The sequence below is a fragment of the Eupeodes corollae genome, chromosome 1 (genome assembly GCF_945859685.1).
Source record: "Eupeodes corollae chromosome 1, idEupCoro1.1, whole genome shotgun sequence".
Taxonomy (NCBI): Eukaryota; Metazoa; Arthropoda; class Insecta; order Diptera; family Syrphidae; genus Eupeodes; species Eupeodes corollae.
In genome coordinates this window covers 243,363,064-243,389,054 of record NC_079147.1, presented here as the reverse complement: position 1 = coordinate 243,389,054, position 25,991 = coordinate 243,363,064, and the positions used below count along the sequence as shown (strand labels likewise).

The following is a 25,991-nucleotide window of genomic DNA, read 5'->3' as shown; positions in this document are numbered from 1 at the left end:
TTGAGCATGTTGGTACGGCTTAGAGTAAACAGTAAACAGACAATTAATGATTTTAACGTGGTTTGTTTGCTATTTTCTTTTTGGTAACACTGCTTTTGACAGCTCACGAACGTTTTGCGTTTGTGTTTGATGTCACTGTCAAAAATCTTAAGTTTGGTATAAAACTAACCCTAAATCATTTTACAAACGTACAACGCTTGCAACTTATTGAATTTCATTATCAAAATGTGTGCGTTGTTAAGAAAATTCATCGCGCTCTGCTTCCATTTATTGGTCAGTTTGATCAGCCTACTGAAATGGCTATTCAGGCTATTGTGACAGATTTACATTATTGGACATTGAACCAACAACAAGCTTACGTAGAGTGTGAACTGAGGAAAATATTACAGCTTTATCGGTAAGTATTAAAATGAACTTGAATAACTGATTAGGATTAATTCGAATGGGATTATGTTTGGAAAGGATTTAGGTGTTAAGCTTTTTAGTATACAGCTGGTGCAAGGATTAGAATAGAAAAACGATTATTTTTTGGTGTAAAGGCTCTCGAAAAGTTGGCGGAAGATCCACTTTTTTATTAAAAAATTATGTCAAGGATATAGATAAATTCTTGTCGAATGGTATGCGAACAAACAAAACTGCTGTATTTAGAGTGAAGAGCAGCCAGAAGTATTGCAAGAGCTACCAACCTGATAACTTCCCATTTCGTCTATCGATTTGCCTTGTTTAAAAGTTTGTCTATATGTACTCGTATCAATTTTAACCAATTTGCATACTATTTTTTGTAGATTTTATATTTTATGAAAAAAAGGACTGTTAGATTTTTATATAAAAATTACTGAACATCATAAACAATATTTTCTGTAAAATAAAATAAGTTTGAAGCCAATATTTTTAATTTTTGAAAAGCTATTTGAGTCGAAAATAAATGTTTACCAATTTTTGTTAAATTTTTTTTCGGTTTCTAATTTTTTGTAAAAAACCTGTCAATTCGATTTTTTTCAAAATTTAATCGAATGTTGAAAATAATATTTCTTATAAGACAAAATAAGTTTTAAGCCAATATTTCAAAGTTTTGAAAAGATATTTGAGTCGAAAATCAATTTTTACCAACTTTGAGTATTGTTTTTTAGGTTTTTATTTTTTGTAAAAAACTGTCATCAGATGTCAAAAACCTTATTCTTCGTTGCACAAAACTGTTTTGGAGATGAAATGATATTTTATTCGTAAAATTTTGGAGGTGACAAATTTTTTTTTCAGATTTATTGATTTATAAAAAAAACCGTTAAATGGATTTTTTCAAAAAATATATTTCTTTAATATCACGTTTCAATATATTATATAAAATTTAATTCGTAAGATATTTAGGGTTAACCAATTTTGGTTCACCTTTTTTTAAACTGGTATGGTGAAAAAAAACCGCCCACGCGGAGCCCTTTCTTCGTCTTTCTGACTTTTATCTGTATAACAACATTTTTTTTGAAGTCCATATCTCTTCTGGTTCTTGAGCTACGGACAACGAAATAAACGAAACGAACGTACGTACACACGCACGCACAGACATCTTTCTAAAAATCTTTTATTTCGACTCCGTTCGTTTTTCCTTAAAAATAAAATCTCCAAAAAGGAACGGTTCTTGATATCTCTCAAATTAATTTCATTCATCCAATTTATAAAAATTCAAGAAATGCTACTAAAATTGGTAAACACAATTTTTCGACTAAAAATCTATTTAACAAAACCAGATTTTCGAACTAAACTATTTCCTTATATGAAAAATATTATTGGTAAGTTTTAAATTTTTAAGATTAATTCAACTAACAATTTTTTTTTACCCAACACGAAAACCTTTAGAAGTTTAGGCAAGACAAATAGTCAGTCGGGTTATCAGTGTGGGCCGCATCCCAGCCTCTTTTTTTACAATACGCCCTGAAATGTATCTAGTTCAGTGACCGATGTGATAACGGTGAGACATTTTCACGGTATGACGCCGTGACTTTCATAATATTTTTTTTAAGCAATTTATGAATTTCGACAATAGTAAAATGATGCTTCTTTAATAAGTCATATGTTGGTAATACCCGTGGCATGATTGTTAGTGCGTTGCACTGTGAGGTCACATTGCAAGAGCTATGTCTTTGACCAACAATTTAATTTTCGGGGCGTTTTATCCTAACGACGAGTATTTTGAAAGTGCACGCTTGAGCGGCTTTATTCCACCAGAGGCATTCCTCTTTTTAGATAGATGCGGTCTGATACAGGATAGATTGGCAATTCCGATAATCTACCACGTCAGACGAAGAACCGTGGATAGGCGACTCCGGTACAATCGGGACTTCATGGCACAAGGCGGAGCAGAGCTCCTTCGGTTCAGTAGGGCTGTGTTCGAACGGGACCAAACTGATAGGGTGAAGCAGGAGAACAAGTTCTGGTGGCTTCAATCGGCACTTGATAGTGGGTAGTCGGGATGGGGTTTTAAGCCTTGGCCGGCTTACATACTTGTTTTATAGTTTTAGGGTTTAGTTTTAAGTAGAATAGGCATGGTGGTACGAAAAAAAAATACAAAAAAGAACAAAGACAAATAAAAAATATAAAATAAAAAATATAAAAAAAAAAACATTTAAAAAAAAAATAAAAAAAGACAACAAAATATAAAAAACAAAAATGTTAGATAGTTAGATTTGCTGCTGTGGTTGTTCTAGTTTTAAGTAGTTTATAGGTAGAATAGGTAGTTTAAGTTAGTTTTAATTTTTATTTAAGGACCTTATTTTAAGCAGTTTCTAAGTAAAAATAAAAAAGGATCTTGATATTAGTTTTTTTCAAAATTTTATAATTAATACAAAAATAAATACAATTTAAATTGAATTAAAATAGATTTTACTGCCGAAAGGCATTAGTATTAAGTTTAACTTAGAGTATCCGTATGGGATCATTAAGTTAGTTATAAGTTATGGATAATAAGGCTAGTTTTATGAATTTTTGTCTAGCTTTAAGATAGGTTTAAAAATGAATTTAAAAAAAGTGCGTTGGACTGTCATACCAGAGGTCTTGGGTTCGATCCCTGAATATGTCATCTAAAATTTGTTTCACGGGTACTGCCTCTTGCGAGGAATTGACAAATTCTCCAAGAGTAATTCTTGTCACGAAAAAATGCCTTCTCCAATCCAACGTTCGGATTCAGCTTAAAAACTGTGAGTCCCTTCCATTCCTGACAGCACCCAGGAATGGTTGGGAGTTGTAAGCCAATAGGTCCTAGTTCTTAAAGGACAGTGGCGCCACCCAATTTTTTTATTCATAGAAGTTTTTAGCTGCTGAATCACAACTTAAATCTCACTTCTATTTGAATGATCACCTTTTACATGAAAACAACAATTTTTGTTTGTTGGAGAAGTAGCTGTAATTTAGTTTGCTATATAAATAAATATTTATTAATAATTCAACGTATACATTCTTGACTAATTAATTTGAAAGGTTTTAACCTAAACGTCAATACCTAAAACCATTCTAAAAAGTTCCAGGGCTGATTCCTCTTTTAAGATTATTTCGGCTTCTTCAACCTTTGGAGTTGTCATTTTTGTGTTATTTGACAAGTTAAAATTGCTTCAGTACTTAAAATGTATCATTCAGCTAGAAACCATCGTAATTTTGATAGACAGGTTTCCTGAACGTGTGATTTTTCGAAGAAGAAATAACTAAATTTTGGCCACTAAATCTTGTAATTTAATATCTTTAGACTTCAGACGTAAAATATTTTTGGTCTACGTCAAAGCTAAAATAACATTCAAGGCCTTCAAGAACCAAAGTGGTCATGGAAAATTGTATGAATGACATTCATCCTTACAACAAAACAAACATCTATTGATGTCTCTTTAAAGTCCTATATTTTAGAATTCCAGGTCTTCTACAATCCATTGAAATGGAAAAAAGCTTTGCGGTTATGTATGCTAACAACTTTCACCATATTCAACTAAAAATGTTTCACCAATTAAACGATAAAGTTAAGACTTGCATAGTAATACATATTTCGAAAAATACGCCTCTATATGCTCGCGAAATTAAAGAAAAAACCTTCCAACGCTAAAGTTGAGCATCTGAGCGCAAAACACCAAAGCCATTCGTTTTTGATATTTGCCCAAAAGTAATCTTTTTCCCATAGCCTAGCCTAGCCATTGCTTGCGCTGTGGCAGGCGATAGCTGATGGTGCAGCAGAGTGTAGTGAAGTGCTCTCTGTGAATCTTCTTGTAATATAAAGTAAAGTTGTTGTTCCCATGGGATAGATCGTTGCGCGATTCACGAATTCTGTGCATCAGTGTAGCGGCAGAGAAAGAGGAGTGCGGTAATATGGTGTGTGATGATGCCCTGCCAGCACACCATTCTTTGGGTGGGGTAAACACCCTACCCGCCCGTCTAAACAAATAATGCAAATAGACGCAAATAAACCTGGAAACATAACCACAAGAGATGAACACAGAACAGCACGACGACGACGATGATGATGACGATGACTATAAGACTAAGTCTAAGACGACGAACGAAGAACGACGACGCGACTAAACAACGACGAAAGTCAAGATTATGGTTATGTGCGCGATGAAGGTGATCGTGTACTCGATTGGGTATTACCGGTTGCAACGTCGTCGTTGTCAGGCTGTGGCTTTTTGTACGGGTATAAAAGTAACTGGAAGAAGGAACTAGAGAAGCGCGTTCGTGATGCTCGATGGATCCCCCATCTATACCCTGCTGCGTCGCGTTGCCCCATCATGGGCTTAAGTGTTGTGCGGTGTTCTGATATGATGACCAATGTTCTCACAATGTTCAACATGATATCCGAGACTCTAGTCGCGCGCGATTGTCATGCGTTATATTATAACGACAAGCAACAGGATGCGCACAGAGCTCAGAGCTAAGAACACAAAGCGCAGAGCACCAGAGCACAGTGCCCTACATGCAATTAAGGCTGTATATCACCCACTTTACTAGCACTGTGCACAAATCGCATAATGCCCAAAGTGACACCTTTCTAATCGGACTCGATTCACCGCCATCCAACCGACCAAGCAGCCATCATCACCGCCATCGCCACCGTGGGAAAATCAAATTTTCCCAATAAGTAATAACTACATGACCATTCAGCTGCTGTTAGCCGTTCAACCGATCAGCCGTTTGTTCAGCCGGCCAGCGCAACTACAATATACATATATGTATGCATGCAGAATTGCAGACAAACTGTGCATTAAAAAGCGTCGAACACTCGTCGGACAAACGGACGACGGACGGGACGGTATATGGTTATGGAAAAGTTGCTAAGGCAGCAGTTCGACTGGGACTTGGAATAAAAGCGTCCAACCACAAACCAAAACCAATTATTTTTTATCGATCCGCTTCCAGAGTATAACAAACTCCAACAGTAGGCAAATGATATTTACTTTTCTGCATCATTACGCGCGGCCCGCAAGTTGAATGTAATCATCGCTCGCCGATCACGTACTGGATGCACTTTATCAGGACGACAACTTTACGTCGCTCGATGCCTAATATCCATACAGCCATAGGCTAAGCTATAGCAAAGGCAGTGAGGTGAGGTAGGGTGGGTTGGGATTTGATATGGGACAGCCTTGTCTTTTATTATCATCCACGGATCACCGCGTGTACCGTTTTACTGTCCAACAACGGAGAAATGACAAGTTCACCCGCAATCATAATTATTCGATTGAATTCCGCGGGAAGAATTTAGTGACAGCGATATGATGCCCCAACAGATATCGGGCACCATTGACAGCTGCACAACTTTCTGGCAAGAGACAGCGATACACATACCGTATGTACGTACCTACGTCGATACATCCCTGTGCTGAGCACGCAAATAGACTCAAGTGTGTTTATATCATAACAAACATTCGATTTATTGACACATTTATTAGGTTTGCGATTTTAATGCCCCATGCTCGTCGTCGTCCTCGTCGTTGGGCACAAACGGGCAACAAGCCAGCCAGCACCCAGTTGTCCATCTGTCCATCTGTCTGTTTGTCTGTCTTTTCGTCTGTCTTCTGTACTTGCTCGATGTTCTGGGCCTGACCGCATCGATCCTAACAACCGCGATCTCTGATCGTTTAGAGTCATGGCAATTATTCAGTGAAGTGGATTGGAGTTGCGCATGCGCATTCGCATTCGCATTTGTATTCTCGTATTATGCGACGACGGCAGAGGGCGCGCAGAGAGTAGAACGCAACAACCATTGAGTATTCTCGCGGGTCTTTCTTCTTCTTCTTATTAAGGTGCTAGCGGTGGTGGTTTTAAAAGAGTGGTCTAGCTTTGTGTACTAGTTCGGGCAAGCACCACAATTTAAACGGTACAACCCGCCAAGCGATACAGGTCTTTATGACTCCAACATTATACCGATATCCCATTCCTACTTTTCCTATAATGAATATAGAACCCATCCCGATGATGGTTGCGGGCTTAACCTTTCCGCTCCGGAGATGATGTTTGTTCTATTGCGCGCTTGCAAAGTGCACCTCAACGGCTAATGAGGCTTGTAAATTTTACAAGCACTATGTATTTGCAATTAGCGGTCATCGAACGACAACGACAACCACAAATACAACGATGAACGAGGCAAGCAACGACAGAGACGCGGCGAGTCGCCCTGCCACGCTGTTGACTCCTTAAAATCTTTAAGTGCGGATAGATGTATAGAGTAGGAAAATTCTATAATCTCGAAGCGCCCGAGTGTTTTGCCCCGAGGGGCGCGTTCTTTTCTACATCATTAGCAGTTTCAGGTGTACGCGGTGATTTGTACACATCGTCGTTCGTTGCGCCGCACCGCCGCGCCGCATCGCGTTGTTGTGTGGTTGTGGCTATTTCTTGGTGCGTGAACGAATGCAATTTGGGCATGGCATAAGTAAATTTTACTGCCCCATGGAGCAGGGGGACAAAATTTTATGGAAATTATTTTTGCAGCATTCATTTCTCATGAGTATGCCATACCATAGTACTATGCAACAGATGGAAGCAGAGAGAAAAAATATAAATAATAAGTCATATATAGACGAATGGACAAACTGACAGACCAAAAAGAATCAAATAAAATAACGCTGAAAACTCGATCTCATGGGAGCCCCTAAGGAAAGTGTTGGAATGTGGATTGTTTGACGGTGAACAAATTCGGACACTTGATTTCCTGTTAATTTGGCATTTGAATGGATTGTCTTTGGGCTATGGTAAGTTATTATATTAGATGGTTGAGCTATTGTGCCACATTTTTTCACTCCAAAAAGTCCTAGTAAGCAATATTGAAGGGAGACGAAACGATGTACCATTAGTGGTCTTTCAAGAGTTTCAATCAGCAAATTACAAAACTGGCATACCTTCGAGAATGACAGCTCTGACCACTTTTCTTATGGGGCCAATGCATATTTTTAAATAATGCAATGACTGGGAAAGGCAAAGTGTGATAAAATATTTCACATTCATGTAGTACGGCAAAAGAACGAATCAGTTTGTTGCAAATTTTTCCACCTTAATACCGACCCGAGGGACTGAATATAATTACGATTATTTTTAAACAATATTATTCGACAATATTTGTCGAAGATCGAACGCGAATTAAATTCCTTTTTTTTTTTAATTATTTAAAATTAAACAAAATCGAAATTGCACACCGCCGATGTGAGAGAGAGTTTTTATGACACTTTACGAGAAACGTCAGTCGATATGACAAACAGGTGAAAGAATTCACCACAGGTAGCAATAAAAGTATTGCCAGCACGGTAACTCAGCTTAAGGGGATATTTTGATGAGGTGAATATTTTATTAATTAAGGTGATCAATAAAATTGATATCAAAATGATATCGAAATACGACGAGGTGAATTTCTCCAAGTCGTATTGATTATAGTGGGCGCCAGGAAACTTTTTACTGGAAGTTTACCAAAACCAGCAGCTGAAAAATTTGTCTTCAAATCAACTTTCGAAATAAAAGAAATGTTTTATTATTTAGAAAAGAAATTTAAATTATGTTTTATTGCCTCGAAAACCTTGGCCAAAGTCGGGATTAAAAATCAGAATCTTTTATAAAAGAGAAAGATACAAATTGAATTATTGAGATTGACGGAAGGTCAATTCTCGATAAATGTTTTGCAAAAGAAAATGATGGATATAATGATAAAAACCGTTAAAAGAAATCACTCGATAAAAATTATTTCGATAAGAAAAAAAAAATCAAAAAAAAGCGGTAAACGCGTCCCGTAATATCAGGAAATTAATACTTCGACTCGAAGGTCAAAAGGACGAATTTGAAACAAATGAAGAACACCAGAAAAAGTAATATTCTTAGGAACAACAGAAAACACTATACTTGGCTCCTTTTTGACTTCCTCCAACAGCTATCGTAGTCCTTCCTCAACTTTTCTCCACGGCAGAACCAAACAAAATCTTTAACTTAATAGAATCTTAAAGAAAAACTGTTGTGCGAAACAAAATTACTTTATGTATGTAGGTCTTTTCAAAAAAATTCCTTCACACAATTTTTCTTTCGTCAAAAGGCTTTGGGCACAATTCAAAAAGTGGCCATCATGGCGAGCTTAACCCTTCCGGCTACTTGCCCTCAGGCAATCCCCTTGGATCTTTTGCGTGGTGATCGATCTGTCTCGGTCCCGCAAGTTCCTCCATCCATAAGATTGGGGTGTGCGACCGAGAAGCCAGGTATCTTTCATCGAACGCGATCTCTTTAAAGAGGTGATGCGATGACCCAGTAGCTCATTGAGTGAGTTTAGCTCTTCACTTTCGAACCTATTCCAGCCAAGACTTTCTGGAAAAATCGTGTAGAATTCCTCGCATTACCAAAGCCTATAATTAAAATAAAAGTTATTAAGACATTCTTGGAGCGATTTTCTATCGTTAATACTTTATGATGGGCTCCGACCATACTAAGTTACAGATGCTGTGACTTTCCTGCACACATTGTTGGGCATGGGTATCGTCTTCATGCCTTTATGATCTTATTCTACCAATACGTGGGCCAACCGTCACACTGTTCGTTGGTGTGGAATCCTTTCGCACACTTTGGTGAGGCCTGTTAAATTTGTTTTCCCAAAATGCTAAGAGAGCAGGTCACTGGCTGATGGTACAGGTTTCTACTAAACTATTCTAGAATTTTTAGGCCGCAGTAAGAATACGTTAAGGGTAATTAGCAACAGGGGAGGTGAAATTTGTTGTGGTTAAATTTACCGCAACAAGTTCATTTGATAGAACGAACAAATTTGGGTTCGACAGTATATTGATGATCATGAAGATGCGGAACTGCGAGTTGAGTGAAATTTCGCATCTGTATCAGCCAGTGTTAGCAATGACCGTAAATAAATGATTCGGCACCGTTGGGAATAAAACATAACACCAAGGCACGAGCATTGTATTCGCATTTAAAGATGTCGAGGAAATATTTATGTTAAAGCGTTTATCATTCACTAAATTTCAATTCACAGTGACTTAAAACAGAATACATCACATACGGAGGAGAAATTTCAACACAAATTCGTACTGCCATGAAGATCACGGGAGGATTGAACAACCACCAAAACGAGGTAATCAGAAAGATGAACTCATAGCAATGTCACCCTAAACCCAGATATCTGTGTACTATGGATATTCTAACCTAGAAACTTGAGCCCACCATCGAAGAAGGAGGTCTTCAATTTTACGATGACAGAGAGTCAGTTTACCACCGCGGCTAACAGCCCATCAAACAGACAACCGCGCCTGAACACCTCGAGAATTTACTAATTAATTATTTTTCTTTCATTTTTTTATCTGAAAACAGTAATATTTTCGTTTACTCTTTAATTACTAAGAACACATAATGTTTAAAGTTATGTCCCCTAAGTGCCAACAAAATATTTTATCATTTAATATTTAATTATAAGTTTAATCTATGAGAATTGTAATATAACATATGAACACAAATTCGTCTTCTATCTGTACCTAGTTTGAGTACCAATGTGTGTACATTGGAAAAATGTCCGCATCACAGTTAGGAGCTGGAGTACAAGACCGTCTTGTAAATTTTTGGGTCCCAAAATACCTTTTAAATTCCATCCGATCATTCCGCCGTCCACTTCTTTTAAGTATATGAAAAACAAGGCTTAGATCCATAAATTATAATCTAGATTTTGCTAGGGTCAGAAAACGCAATTACTAACGATTATTTCGTAGTAACAGTCTAAGAGGCACGCAAAGGGGCGCTAAATAGAAAACGAAAGCTGCTGGAGGCTAGATGAATACCGACTTCTGACTCTCAGAATGAAAAAGAGAGAGCTTTAGAAGCGTGTGGTCGAAGATGTTGAAAGGTTCAAAAGGAGGAATGAAGTTCGAAAGTTGTATGAGCAGGTAAAACGAAATTCACAAGTACATACATACATTTCGAACAGAAGACCGTAGAATACATTTCTGCAAAGAGGAAAGTGGAAACATGATAGTGAAACCGCAGTCAATGCTGAGGATATGGAAGGACCACTTCTGCAGATTGTATTACGGCGGCGACAAACCGAATTACGCTGTCAGGCGGGATGATCCATTCAACGTCTTCCCGACATATACGAAGTAAAGATTGCCATATCTAATGTGAAGTCTAATAAAGCCGCTGGAGCGTAATATGTGAACATCTAAAGCCCATCGTCAAGAACCTGATAGGTCCTTATCAACAACGTGATAGGTCCTTTTCAGTATGCTTTTAGATTATTAAAGTCTACAATCGATCAAATATTCACACTACCCCAGATCCTGGAAAAAACTCAAGAACATCAAATCGACACCCACCATCTTCTCATCGATTTCAAGGCCGCTTATGACAGCATCTATAGAGACGAGCTTAAAACCCATGCCTAATTTTAGCATCCCTGCCAAACTCGTCTGTTTGTGCAGGATGACCAAGGAAAACAAGGTTGGAAACAACTTAAATGAACCTTTCAATGTCAAAAAAACTTTAGACAAGGTGATGCCCTGTCATGCGATTTTTTTAACATTGTCCTTGAAGCAATATTGCAGAGCTCCCACGTCAACTCTAAAGGCACTATCTTTTAAAAATCTGCGTGATGTCAATGGGGATTTGTGAGTTTTGAGGCAGAAGTGGCAAAAATGTGTTTAACAGTAAAAGGGGCAAAACGAAGTATATGCTGTCGTCAAGAAAGGCCTTCCAACACCGACACGTCTCGGTCAAAACGTCACCATCGACAGACGTAACTTTGAGGTGGTCAAGGACTTCATCTACCTAGGCTCTGCTGTAAACGCAGAAAACAACACCAGCGCTGAGATCAAACGAAGAATAAATAAGCCCTTTCTCGACGGACCAAAGTGTCGCTATATAAGACACTCATTATCACCGTCCTGCTATACGGTACAAAAGCTTGGACTATGACAAAAGCGGATAAAGGCATCTTGGGTTGCTTCGGAAAAAGTTCTTAGTGTGATCTACTGTCCCGTATGCATAGAAGGGGAGTGGGATAAGATGGAACGACGAGCTGTACAGGCTGTACAACGACGCGACGTAGACTTAGCCAGAGTTGTAAAAGTCCAATGACTAAGATGGCCGGGGGGTCAGGTAGAGCGCATGGAAAACAATGCTCCGGCCCGAATGTCTTCGAATCCACACCCGCAGGACAGTGCAGTAGATGAAGACTGCGAATCAGGTGGCGCGCATAATTGGAAAGTGACCTCAACCAACTTGGAGAGCGAAACTGGAGACATTTAGCTAGAAACCGCTCGAGCTAGATGGAGATGTTTGTTGGGTGAGACCCTAGTTCACACAGGACTGTAGCGCCACCTTTAGTAAGTAAGTAACAGTCTAAGAGAACTAAGAGACATCTCAGCGTCTGTCATGGCTAGTGTAGGGACAAGTCTCTTAATATCCTTTCCGCCGTAAACATTATAATTTTTGTGTATGTGAAGCACCGTGTTATTGATGTGCAAATGTTTTCTAGCTTTAGTGAATTGAAGGTCTATTTTTATAGGACTACTAATGATTTCTTAGCATTTTCATTTGCTCGCCGAAATTATAGGCTTCTTGGACTTACTTCAACATTCCAAAAACCACCACTGTACTGATACCAACCACAATTAATTCCAGTGGTCAAATTTAGCTTAACTATTGAGACCCTTTTAAACAATGAAGATAGATGCAAACCAAAATGACTTTAAACAAGTGGAATGACAAATTCTTCCTGAAAACAATTATCATTTATTGCAGGTTGATGATGTTGCATGCAGCAAATGTTCCATTTATTTCGAAAAAAGTGTTTCTTCCTACATTCTAACTGACAAATGTGTTGCATTACGAAAAATTGTACCTATAGTACATAATAATAATAAATGTAACATCATAAATGACACAATGCAACATTCCTTTTAATTTTAAGTGAGTCTACATGAACATGCATCAGTCCAATAAATTGAAAAGTGAATTCCTGGCCTGATGATGAGTGTTTATAATTTAGAAGAGTTCATGCATGGCGGGACATTCATGTTGTTTTGTCGCACTGAATGGCACATGGTAATGGTAACAGCAACAGAAACAGCAACAGCAAGCGCCAAATGCTAAATTACCGCACATGAAATAATGTTCACATTGAGACACCACCAACCGCCTTCCAGCCGCCACCGACCACCGACCGTACCATCAGCATTCAGCATTAAGCATTCAACATTTAACAAAAGCGCCACGAACGAACGAGCGACACATCGACACAGCGAAGCGACACTGTATCGCGTTTCTGTAGAAAGTGAGATGTCGTCGCGGCGGGTGAATTGCGTGTGAAGAAACACTGTCGCTGTTCGCTGCTCCTCCGCCGTGTCCATGGCGATGGTGATAGTGATGGTGGCGTGCCTAGCACGAAAGATGCCCTAGGGACATCTTAGTTCAGCGAACACAATGTGTTGGTTTTGTAAGCGAATCAATTCGAGTCGTCGCCTCCTCCACGCGTTTCAATTATTGATTTGCCAAATTGTGTGCGAATTTGTCGATTGGCATCTTCCAAATGGCCAAAGGGGAGCGTTCAAGTGGCATTGCTGTTTGCTGCCTGCTGATGGAATAAGTTCGGTTTGTTTTAGTTTTTTTTTTTGTTTTATGGAATAAAATAAAAAGGTCTTACATTTTAATAGACTCGTATAAGGAAAAAAGAAATATAAGTGTTTTTGGTTTTTTATTTGCAGCTTGTTATACTTAATATCGACGGACGCGAAGTTGAGAAGTACGCGCCAATGATCTAGCTTGCTGGAAGCCTTTCTCTTTTCCTTGGATTTCGGTGGTGTTCCAATATACGAGCATATCTGCATCACGCTGCTGGCGTGGCGGTGGTGTTTTAAGCGATTGCACCCGCGCAATAACAATGGTCCATAACTCTGCTGAGCCATTCTGCCTCCATTTATATTGTAGCTGCTATGCGCCATCATGGCTGCTGCCACTGCCACTGCTTCTGCTTCAGCTTGGGCGATCTACTTGAGATCAATAAAAATTCATAAGAGTTTGTGCAGAAAATTGGAGCGCGCTAAGGTTTTGTTCTGTTTTGTTTCTAGATTGTTTAGGTGGTTGTTAATGTTACCGCCATCCTCCTCTTCGCCGCACGTGTGGGCATTGGACATAGTCCGAGGTTAAACTATTTATATTGTCCAGTGCTTCCTCCTAAACAACACACGCCAGATAGTTTTTTTTTTTAAATTCTCTTTCTCGTGGAAATAGTTATAGCAAAGCTCCAGCTATAGACAGCTGTGTTGTTCGGAGTACGGACTATGGCTTCTGACTTGTCCTTAATTATGGCCAAACAAACAATCTACCATATTTGTGTGTTGTTTGGCTCTGATTTTAGTGTTCATGCAGATTGGAGCATGGAGCATGCATCCAGCACAGTACATGCAACAGGGAGCTATACAAAGAAGTATATCAGAGGCACCCACAATAACTCGTATACCAGGAGCAGCTACATTTATATTGTTGGGACCAAAGAGTACAGAGGTAATGTATACCCACTTGGCACCATCTTTGGTCAGAGATGAAGCTAAAACACAACACCGCAGATACTCTCTGGTTGATGGTAGCATAAAACATTTGGGTTAATACTAATTTCTGGCCGGCTAAATACCATCCCAGCCAGCATCCAGGTACAATCGTGTGTTGTGCTGTAGCCGGGAGTCTATGTGGGAATGTACATATGTGAGCCATGTTCCAGCTGGGGGCTCAACAGAAAGACGTAGGTTAATTTTGTAATACAGAATTACATATTTGGCGGCTAGTTGTACTATTTTTTTATATTTATTTTTCTTTAATTTATTTGCAATTTTAACAATCACGCAAATTTGAATGCATCGAATGTTATGTTATTTAAAAGGTGAAGACGGTCCTTATGGTCAAATAAGAAAAAAGGCCAATCGATAGACCTTTACAAAACAAACAAAAATTGATTTTAAAACACAGATGGTCAAGCTGACTTATAGCTTAGCCAGAGATCAAGACAAATAGTAGATATTATTTCTTAATTGGAATGTGAAAGCCCTGTGGGTCATATAAGCAAATCTGAAATAGTTGGTTACAAATATTTTCTTATACAATAGAAACAAATATATTTTATTAAGCTACATTAACATTGCTTTCCTTTCTCACTAGTATAATTTTGTCCCTGTTTAAAAAAGTTGTTATGCGACTTTTATTTAACTAAAGGAAAAGCGTAGATAACATAGCACGATGAAATTTTATGGAACATTACTTAGCAATAAACTTTTAACATAAGAACTTTTTACTGACATTTTACATGTAAAGGACCAACAAATATCTGAAAACATAGGAAAACACATAAACATCATCAGGAACAACCTTATTCGCACTATTTGATTAAAAAATTGTGGTAGTAGCCAAGTGTAAATCTGAAATCCAAAAAATTGAGTTGGTGTGCCTTAAGGCTCTGTTTTTTCTCCGACACTCTTTCTTATTTTTACAAATTTTCTCTTGTCCTTAAATTCTAACTTTATAAGCTCTTTGGATAATAAAAGTATTCAAAACTTTTTATATTAACTTCCCATAGGAAGTTATTGTAATGTGTCCGATTTGTCAAGATAAAAGTTTTGACATTTCTCGACGTTTCAAGGTTTATAGAGTCGAAATAATAAATTTTTAGCAAGATTTCCTTGCGTGCGTATGTACGTACGTCCGTACGATCCTACGTTCGCGACGTAGATATTGATTTTAAATAAATTTTGCTATACAGATAATAATTCAGAAAGATGCAGAAAGGGCTCTCAAGAAAATTGCGAGGGCGTTTTTTTTATCATTGCAGTTTAAAAAAAAGTTGAAAATTTTGGTTAACCCTAAATATCTCACGAACCAATGAAGCTATTTTTGGAATAAATAGAAATTAATTTTTCCTTAGATTTTTTTTTGAACAGACAGGATGGGAAGTAATCAGTGTGGGTCGCATCATAGCCTTATTTTATTCAGTTGCTTATGCCAAATCATCATGGCAAAATACACGGATAAACAGCACGATCAAAGCATAAAACTTTGGACGGATTTACTGTTGACAACCAACGCAAACGAATTAAGGACAACGAACTTCGGATATGCACGTGTAATGTTAGGTCCCTTAACAGACCACCTGCGAACAAAGAATTAGCGGAGGTCCTAGACTGCTATAAAGCAGACGTCACCGCCATCCAGGAAATACGATGGGATGGGCCGGACAAAAAGAGGATGAAAAACTGCGATATTTACTATGGTGGCTGTTACCACGAAAACCAACAGCGCTTATTTAGATGTGGCTTCGTCATTGAAGCCAGACTTATGCAAGAAATCTTGAGCTATAGGTGCATCAATGAGCGCTTCATGACCATACGCATCAAGACTAAATTCGGCAACATTAGCCTGATATGCGCTCACGCCCCCACAGAAGAGAAAGATGACAACACCAAAGATATGTTCTTCGAGCTCTTAGACAAAACATCTGAGCAGTGTATTAGCTACGATATTAAAATTGTCCTGGGCGATTTTAATGCCAAGCTAGGAAGGGAAGACATCTCTGGTGGAATAATCGGGAAGAATAGCCTGCACGACAATACGGATTCAGGCCCCTAGATTTTTCTGTGGGGCGAAACGTCATGGCGTTTTCCAAACCTCAACATCCACATAGAAACTTGGACTTCTCTAGATCAATCTACCGTCAACCAGATTGACCATATTGCGATCTACGGCAGACATGCTTCCAGCATCATGGATGTCCGAACTTTCCGGGTGCTGGGAAAAGGAACAACGTCGAACGGCTACAATCGCCAGATATCGCAAAAGCCTTTTCCGACCGAGTTACAAGTAACCTCTTTCGAAGTTCTCTGCCGCCAACACAATTTATTGAAAACCAGTGGCAACATTACCAAGATGCAATCAGAGAAGCCGCCTCTGATGTGCTGGGTTTCAAACAGCCACCAACAAGGAACCCCTGGTTTGATGAGGAAAGTCGGCAGGCAAATGCAGCCAAACAACAGGCACGACAAAAGGACGAGAGCTGCTCGTGAGCTCGATGAGTAGAAGAGGCGACAGGAATATGACAGCATCTACAGGGACGAGCTGTATAGAGCCATGTCTAGTTTTGGCATCCCTGCCAAACTAGTCCGTTTGTGCAGGATGATCATGGAGAATTCACTCTGCTCCATAAAGATTGGAAAGAACTTAACAGAACCTTTCGATGTCAAAAAAGGTTTTAGACAAGGTGATGCGCTGTCATGTGATTTTTTTAAAATCGTGCTTGAAAGAATAGTGCAGAGCTCGCACGTCAACACTAGAGGCACTATCTTTCAAAAGTCTGTCCAATTACTGGCATATGCTGATGACATTAACATAATCGGAAGAACTCAGCGTGATGTCAATGGGGCTTTGTGAGTATTGAGGCAGAGGTGGCAAAAATGGGTTAACCGTTAATGAGGGCAAAACAAAGTACATGCTGTCGTCAAGAAATGACATACAAGTCAAGAACTTCGTCTACCTAGGCTCCGCTGTAATCGCAGAAAACAACACCAGAGCGCGTTGAGATCAATTCAGAATAACTCCTGCTAACCGCTGTTTCTTTGGACTAAGAAAGCAATTGAGAGGTTAATTCCTCTCTCGAGGGACCAAAATGTTACTATATAGGGGCCTTATCATCCCCGTCCTGCTATACGGTGCAGAAGCATGGAATATGACAAAAGCGGATGAAAGCACCTTGGGTCGCTTCGAGAGAAAAGTTCTTTTTGTGATATACGGTCCGGTATGCATCGAAGGGGAGTGGAGGAGAAGATGGAACGACGAGCTGTACGCGCTGTACAGTGACGTAGACTTATCCAGAAGGGTAAAAGTCCAACGACTAAGATGGCTGAGTCACTTAGAGGACATGGAAACCAATGCTCCGGCCCGGATAGTCTTTGAATCCACACCCACAGGACAGTGCAGTAGAGGAAGACCACGGATCAGGTGGCGCGCACAAGTGGAAGGTGACCTCAGCAAACTTGGAGCTCGAAACTGGAGACATCTATCTAGGGACCGAGCTAGATGGAGAAGTTTGTTGGGTGAGGCCCTAGTTCACACAGGACTGTAGCGCCACCTTAAGTAAGTAGTAAGAGCGTTTTTTAACGCAAACGTTGGGCTCATTTTCGAAACGACCGGCTCAGTAAACAATCAGCGCTGTATGTTCAAAGAACGCAAGAACGGCCGAGAACATCGCCGGGGTCCGTGAAAGTGTACAGCAGAACCCGAGTCAGTCTTTTTCTCGCCGTGCACAAGAACTCGGCCTTTTGCAGACTCCAACTTGGCGAATTTGGGTCGGAACTTGGACCTTCACCCAAAAAAGATCCAACTGACCCAGAAGCTCAAAGTTCATGACTATAGACATTGCCGATTGTTTGCTGCCTGGGTTTCGAATGGTTTGATAGAGGACCTCGATTTTGGTAAGAAAATCATCTTTAGTGACGAGGTGCATTTTTGTATGAATGTATATATAATGCATAATAACGTGGGTTTTGGGCCGGTGCTACTGCGTTATTGGTCCGTACTTTTTTGAAAATAACGTAAGTGAGGCGGTTACTTTCAACAGCGAGAGCTACATAACGATGATAACTAATTTCTTATGGCCCAAATTGGAAGACCATATGGACCTAGACGACATGTGATTCCAGCAGGGCTGTGGTACGTGCCACACAGCAAACACTACGACATCTTCGCAAAATATCTCCACGCCCTTATTAAAAAACAATATATCATTTAATTTGTATCAAATTGTTAAAGGTTAATTTTGAAATTGCCACCCATCCAGTTTGTAAAAGCATCTTTTGAAGTTCTGATGGTCGATATCTTCACTTGGTTCTTAAGATATTGTTAACGACATAAGGTATCCCAGGCGTACAAACGCATAACGTACGTTAACACGCACACACAGACGTAACTTTATAAATCTTTGACTCAAAAGTTTCAATTCCAAAACATGGAACAATTGCAATAACTTCGTGCGGGAACTTTACACGAAGCTAATTAAAGATCATTTGAAAGAAAATTATTCACCAAACAAGATTTGAATTCCTCTACGTTATTTTGTTAATAAAAGAATAATGAGTAGGTACTGTGTCTTCGATTTTCAATAATTTTCACTCATCAAACAAATTCTATGTTTTACAATCAAAGGTACCACTTTTTGTATATCAATTAAATTTACAATAAGACGTTCGTAACAAATCAAGTTATTGGTTTTTCTAAGTTATACAAATCGCTGCTGGATTTCAGATCCGTTTGAGTTAAAAAAGATCATAACAAAACTAACAACTAGTTCAAAGAATAGAATATAAATAGAAATAGTAAGTGTGTAATAATGTTGAGTGCTTTACTAGTTTTGATTTTATGTAAAACAAAGATCTACCACACAAAATTGAATGTTGACCAGATGACTATTGATGTGTGGTCTAGTGCAAGGAAAAACTAATATAGGTAGATATGTTTGTAGTCATAAAATAATTTAATTTCAATTAGGCATCTATCTACCTAACCTACCTATCTACATCCCACAACCACCAATTGATGGTGATCGTACCTATACATCGGCTTTAAATTAAAGCAGCTAGTTCATATATAAGAAGTCTTGTATAATATGGTTAAGTTGTAAAATCAAACATGCTCGAAGTGTGTTAAGTTAAGAGCAAAAGATTGTACGGGATGTAATTAAAAGTTGTTTACCTTCTAATGATAACACAATGTTAAGAAAAAAAAAGACTTCATACATAAGATGAAATAATTTTAAATTCCAGTTGTTTTAAATAGGATGTCAATTACTTTTATTTTACATAAACGATGGAGAAAGTCGTCTAACAAACTTAGAATAAAAATAGTAAGTATTTCTATATTTGAGGCTTGTATATATATGTACACGCAAACTTCAGAATTCAATAAATTTAATAAACTTTAACCCTTTTTATTTGTTAAAGGTTCTTAAACACTTCTAAGATTTTTTGATACATTTTGGTAAATATGCTCTGCTTATAAAGGGTGATGTTTTAGCTATTATCTTTTTATCACACTGGTTTAAACAACTGTGTGTTTTGTTTCACTTTCAAACATCTTCAGTTTGGTCTATAATTTAACCATGAATCGTCTTAAAATCTAACAACGCTTGCAAATTTTTGAATTTAATTATCAAAATGCTTGCTGTGTTAAGAAAGTTCATCGCACGATTCTTCTATTTTATGGTCAGTTTAATTGACTGAAGCGGCTATTTGAGCTATTGTGACTAAATTTCGCACAAAATTTACATTGTTCGTCATTAAACCACCAACAGCTTAGTAGAGCGCGAACAGCAATCGGGCCTCTGAGCAAAATTTTGCTGAGAAATTCAGGTGAAATGCGTTTCAAAATACAGCTGGTGCAAGAATTGAATCCAAATGACCTTCTGCAACGTAAAATTTTTGGTGAATGGGCTCTTGGAAAGTTGGCTGAAGTTCCACTTTTTTACAGAAATTTTTTTGTCTCAATGGGTACTTATTTAAGCAGAATTGTCTTTTTTGGAGTGAATATCAGTCAGAAGAATTGCAAGGCCAGGAACTACCAATACATTTAGAAAAAGTCACAGTTTGGTGCGGTTTATAGGCTGGTGGCATCGTTAGACCATACTTCTTCAAAGATGATGAGATTAACTTATTTTGTTTGCCCAAAATGCAAGAGCTTGACTTGCTTGAGAAGTGGTATCAACAAGACTGTGCCACATGACACACAGCACGCGCAACAATGGTCTTATTGAGACCTGAATTCGGTAAATATTTTATTTCACGTTCGGGACAGGTCAATTGGCTGCCTAGATCGTGCGATTAAACGCCTTTAGACTATGTTTTGTGTTGCTATGTTAAAGTTCATGTTTATACAGACAATTCCGCTTTAATTGCGGCATTGAAAGACAACATTGATTCGTGAGATACCGGCCGAAATGTTGAAAAGAGTATGCCAAAATTGGACTAAGTGGATTGGCCATTTAAGGCGCAGTTAGGTTCAACATTTGCATGAAATAATCTTCAAGCATTAAATAATATGGCTCGTTATATCGATTCAAATAAATATTTCATGTTTTTTTCTGAATTGTATGTATTTTTATTGAAAACTTTCATATGGCATTTCAAAAATCACCTTAGTAGGGAAAGTTTGTCTCTTAAATTAAAGAAGTCCTTGCGATGTCATTGACGTGCGACGGTTAGCGAACTAAGTACTATTAATTAACTTTAATTTGAATCTTAACTTAAATACGTTTTTTAAAACATGTTGACGAATTTATTTGTAATTATAAAAAAAAAACATAACACCAACTCTAAAAAGAATAAAAACAAAGATTAAAAAACATCTGCAATATTTTTTTAAGAACCAACTTTTTGTAAAACAGAAATCCATCCTTTAACTAACATTTTAAAAAGTCGATAAGAATTGTGGTTTAAACATTCCATTATATTGCATTTATTTGTAATAATTAGTCTTTTTTTATGGTTTATTTTAGTGGTATATTTTGTGCATTCATTAAAGCAATTTTCGTTTTATTGAATACCTTTAATAATTCTTGATTAAATCCCAGAAACCAGATCTGAAAGTATAAGAAAGTTGATAAGGCATATTTGACAAACCATTAGTTATGGGATTAGGGTCCTATTTCATAAGATTTGGCAGGTGAAAATTCTACAAATTTGTCACACACAAAATATTGACAGGTGAAAAATTAAAAAAAATACAATGAAAAATTTGTCATGACAAGTTTCGCAATGTCATAAACTGCCAAATTTGTGGTGAAAATTTCCTCCTCGAAACAGGGTGCAATATAGAACAAAATCTTTCCATTTCTTTGCAATTTTCATAGTTTCTGGAACAGATTTTAGAAGTAACGCATTCTTCTTTTGATTTTAAATGTCAAAATTTTCAAAATTGTGTTTTATTATCAAAAAGTGGAGTGCATAAAATATAATAAAAATCAAGATCCTTCTTTTTAGGATCCTCGATGAAATATATTTCACTGCTGTTTTTACAGGACTTATTTTTTCTTTAAATTTAAGAACATTTCAAATCATCATTTGAGATCATTACTTATTATATTTCTTACATTTTGAGGGCTCTGGTGACGTATTACATGGAGATATACTTGAGGATCGACTTTCACTCTAAAATATATCGTTTATCATTTTCTTTTCACTGTACTTTTCACTTGACCGTAATTGAGTTTAATGTCGGAATTATGAATTAAATACTGACGATTATGTGAATTGTACTTTTTTTATATTTCATAAGAGAATTATCAGTACAAATATGTTCCTGACAATTGTAGAAAAATACTTGACAATTCACTGACATGACAATTTTTTTATGAAACGAAAAGATAGCAAATACCGGATATTATCCTTTAATTTTTAAAATTGTTAAATTAACTATGGAAAGATTTTGACAATTTTCAAGTTATAATTTTACAAATTACCAGCTGTCGCAATTGTTTGAAAATAGACTCCAGGTTGGAAGAAATTAGACAAGCTTAAAATGGTAAACTGCAGTTGTGGTATGAAAAAAAAAGGAATTTGAAACTTTAGTTTTTCTTTTGTTTTTGTTGACATTTTTAAAAACCTTATTGTCTTAACCACAAGAGTACTTTTTGTAAACACTTATATAATCATGGCACTAGTGGCATGATTTCCTCAACAAGGCACGCTGAATTCAGAAAATGTGGAACACATTCTTGAAAGAACTGTAAAGAGTCTAGAAATATCAACACAAAGCCTTTCGGCTCTGGTCAAAAGTATGGGGCTACGATCAAATACCGAAAAGACCAGCGATTGTTGGTAGTCCTGTGATGCGGTATCAGCAGGATGTTACTGCGCCACTAAAGAAAATGTTCCGTGGACGAATATTTTGCAAAAATTCACGATTTATAAAGGCCATCACATTCTCTGAATTTAAATAAACCACATTTTTGTCTGTGGATGAAATATTTAATGGGTAAAATGAAGGTAAGTAAAATCACCACTATCTCGCAGCTGACGAAGAAAATTCGTGCTAACATACATTCACTTAGTCCAGCTGTCTTACGAAGTGTTTAAGAAAACGATTCAGAAAGAACATGATCATAAAGCTGATGTTTATTTAAGTGTCATAATATTTTATACTCGGCTTATAAATCATACTTTGCGATTCTAAAACAGAAAACGAGGCTGGGATGCGACCCACACTGATAACTTTTCATCCCATCTGTCGATTTGGCTTGCTTAAAATTTGTAGGTTTTCGTGTTGGGTTAAAAAAGTTGTTAGTTGAATTATTCTTAACAATTTAAAAATTACCAACAGTATTTTTCATATAAAGAAATAGTTTAGTTTGAAAATCTAGTTTTGTTAAATAGATTTTTAGTCGAAAACAATTTTTACCAATTTTAGTAGCATTTCTTAAATTTGTACAAATTTGAGAGATATCAAGAACCGAACATCAATTTTTACCAAATGAACATACTATTTTTTTTTAGAATTTATTAAATTATGCAAAAAGGACTGTTTGATGTTTATTAAAAAAAACTACTCAATATCCAAAACAATATTTTCTGTGAAATAAAAAAAGTTCGAAGACAATATTTTTAATTTTTGAAAAGCTATTTTAGTCGAAAGTAAAATTTTACTATGTTTTAGTATTATTTGTTTTTAGGTATTTATTTTTTGTAAAAAACTGTGATTTCGATTTTGCTCAAAAATGTTCCGATTGTTAAAAACAATATTTATTATAAGCTAAAATTAGTTAGAAGCCATAATCTCGATTTTTTGAAAAGATATTTGAGACGAAAATCAATTTTTATTAATTATTTTTTGTTAGGTTTTTATTTTTTGTAAAAAAAACTGTCAATTCATTTTTTCTCAAAATCTTACAAAATTTTTGAAAATAATATTTCTTATGAGATAAAATAAGTTTGAAGCCATTAACTCAAGTTTTTGAAAAGATATTTGAGTCAAAATTTAATTTTTACTAACTTAGACCAATGTTTTTTTTATTTTTTATACAAAAACTGTAAATTTGATTTTTCTCAACATTTTACCAGATGTAAAAAACATTATTTTTCGTTACACAAAATTGTTTTGAAGATGAAATCATTTTATTCGTACAATTTTCGAGGTGACAATTTTTTCTCCAGTTTTTTTTACCAACTTCCATGGTATGGATTTGACCACAGACAAATTCAGTTCAATGGTCAAGAAATGGCAAAACCCTCATCGAAGCCAATGTTGATGTGAAGACAATCGATGGTTACTTGCTTCGTGTTTTCTGCATTGGATTAACTGCCAAGGCTCAATTGTCCCTGAGCAAGACTTGCTACGCTCAGCAATCTTAAGTCAGGAAGATCCGCAACAAGATGGTGAAGATCATCCAACGTGATGTCGGAGGTTCGAACCAAGGACATTGAGAAGTTGTGCAAGGTGATTTATCCTCTGCACAACGTCTACATTCGCAAATTCAAGGTATTGAAGAAGCTCCGTTTCGATTTGTCACGATTCTTAGAGTTGCACGGAGATGGTGGTGTCAAGGGCACCGAGGGTGTTGTGTCTGAAGGCACTGTTATCCAGAGGCCCGAAGGCTACGAGCCACCAGTACAACAGTCAGTTTAATTTTATTGAAAAATTATTTTTACAAAAATAAATGACACGAAATAAATGATTTTAAAAAAATTATTAATTGGATTTTTTTTTTCAAAAATATCCTGGTTTGGTATCACGTTACAGTATGTAATATAAAATTTAATTCAAGTCTTTAGCTTTATTGGTTCGTGGGATATTTAGAGTTAACCAAAGTTTTCACCTTTTTTATAAACTGCTATGGTAAAAAAAACCACAGACTCAATTTTCTTGAGAGTCCTTTTTGCATCTTTCTGCATTATTATCTGCAAACAAAATTTATTTGTTATCAATATCTCTTCTGGTTCTTGAGCTATGGACAAAAAAAAAGATCTCGAACGTACGTTTACGCACAGACATCTTTCTGAAAATCTTTTATTTCGACTCTACGGACCATGAAACGTCGATAAATGTCAACATTTTCAATTTGAGAAATCGGATCCATTTCATTAACTTCCTATGGGAAGTTAAAAATGAGTTGGGTTAAAATACTGTATTTCAAAATAATGTATGTACAAAATACTGCATTATCAAAATGCTATATCTCAAAATTCTGTAATAAAAAATTCTGTATTTCAATAAGGTAAGTAAGGCTAAAAAATAAAAATCGTTTTGAGAATGCAAAAAAGTACAGTATTTTCACAATACAGCAAACAGTATTATGATAATTCAGTATCGTACAGTAATATACAGAATTTTGAACACACTGTATTTTAAAATTGGTAGTACCCGTAGCATGATGGTTAGTGCGTTGGACTGTCATGCAAGGGGTCTTGGGTTCAATCCCTGCCTGTGCCACCTTAATTTAAAAAAAAATTAATTTGCGCGGGTACTGCCTCTTGCGAGGAATTGACAAATCCTTCAAGAGTAATTCTTGTCATGAAAAAGTGCTTTCTCAAACTAGCCGTTCGGATTCGGCCTAAAATTGTAGGTCCCTTCCATTCCTGACAACAGTACGCGCACACAGGAATGGTTGAGAGTTGTAAGTCACTAGGCCCTGGTTCACAACGGACTGTTGCGCCACCCCATTTGATTTTTTTTGTATTTTAAATTACAGCATTTCGACCCGCTTCAGTTAAAAATACCACCAGATTTTGGTTTAAAAATAAGTTTTTCTAAATTTAAGCTGATCCATTATTTTTATTAAAGAACAAATTAAATATTACAGTGGTATATTCCAGATATGTGCTCTAAATTTGTTGGGAACAAAAAAGTACATCAGTTACAGTCTCGTGATCAAGAATGAATAGCAAATTGAATTTTAAAACAAATTTGATTTTTTAATCTAAGAAATTTATGTCGACAAGATTCATTTCAGTTAAACAAATAAATTTCACACACACGAGAGTAATGTTTTGTGTTTATATTCAATTAAGTTGAGTAACATTTAAAAGTGATGTGTTGAATTGTTAAACCTACATATTTTCTGTTATTTATTTAAGACTTTGAACAATTTTAGATTTAAAGAAAAGGACAGAATTGAAATATTGAGCACATGAACTTATTTGTAATTTAACTTTTTTTGTGTTATAATACCATCCTTTTAAGATGTGACCTTCACAGCTTTGAAAGTCTCTTGAAGACAAAGGCATGATAAAGTAATTATACTTTTATTCGATTAAATTATCAATGATTCATCAAAAACAAAAATCCATGACAACACACATCAACAACAATACCACAAAGCTTATCAAAAACAAAATACCTTAAATCAAATTATAAAATATCTTTCACTCTCAGTTGGTGTTATAAACAAAGTTTACTTTTGTTAACGTGCGGGATCTCCACGAATGACCTTTTCCTTTTCACTATTGCGTTACCAACTCCCAAAATCAAATTGTATT

The 25,991-nt window shown here is 36.7% G+C and overlaps 1 protein-coding gene and 1 pseudogene across 2 annotated transcripts in view; one reads left to right on the top strand and one right to left on the bottom strand.

Annotated features, from left to right (window-relative positions):
* The window catches only part of LOC129943278 (Krueppel-like factor 6), a 240,615-nt gene that overhangs the window by 68,278 nt on the left and 146,346 nt on the right, over window positions 1-25,991 (bottom strand). The gene's annotated exons all lie outside the window — the stretch shown is intronic.
* Window positions 297-24,170, top strand: LOC129941090 (40S ribosomal protein S3a-like; annotated as a pseudogene).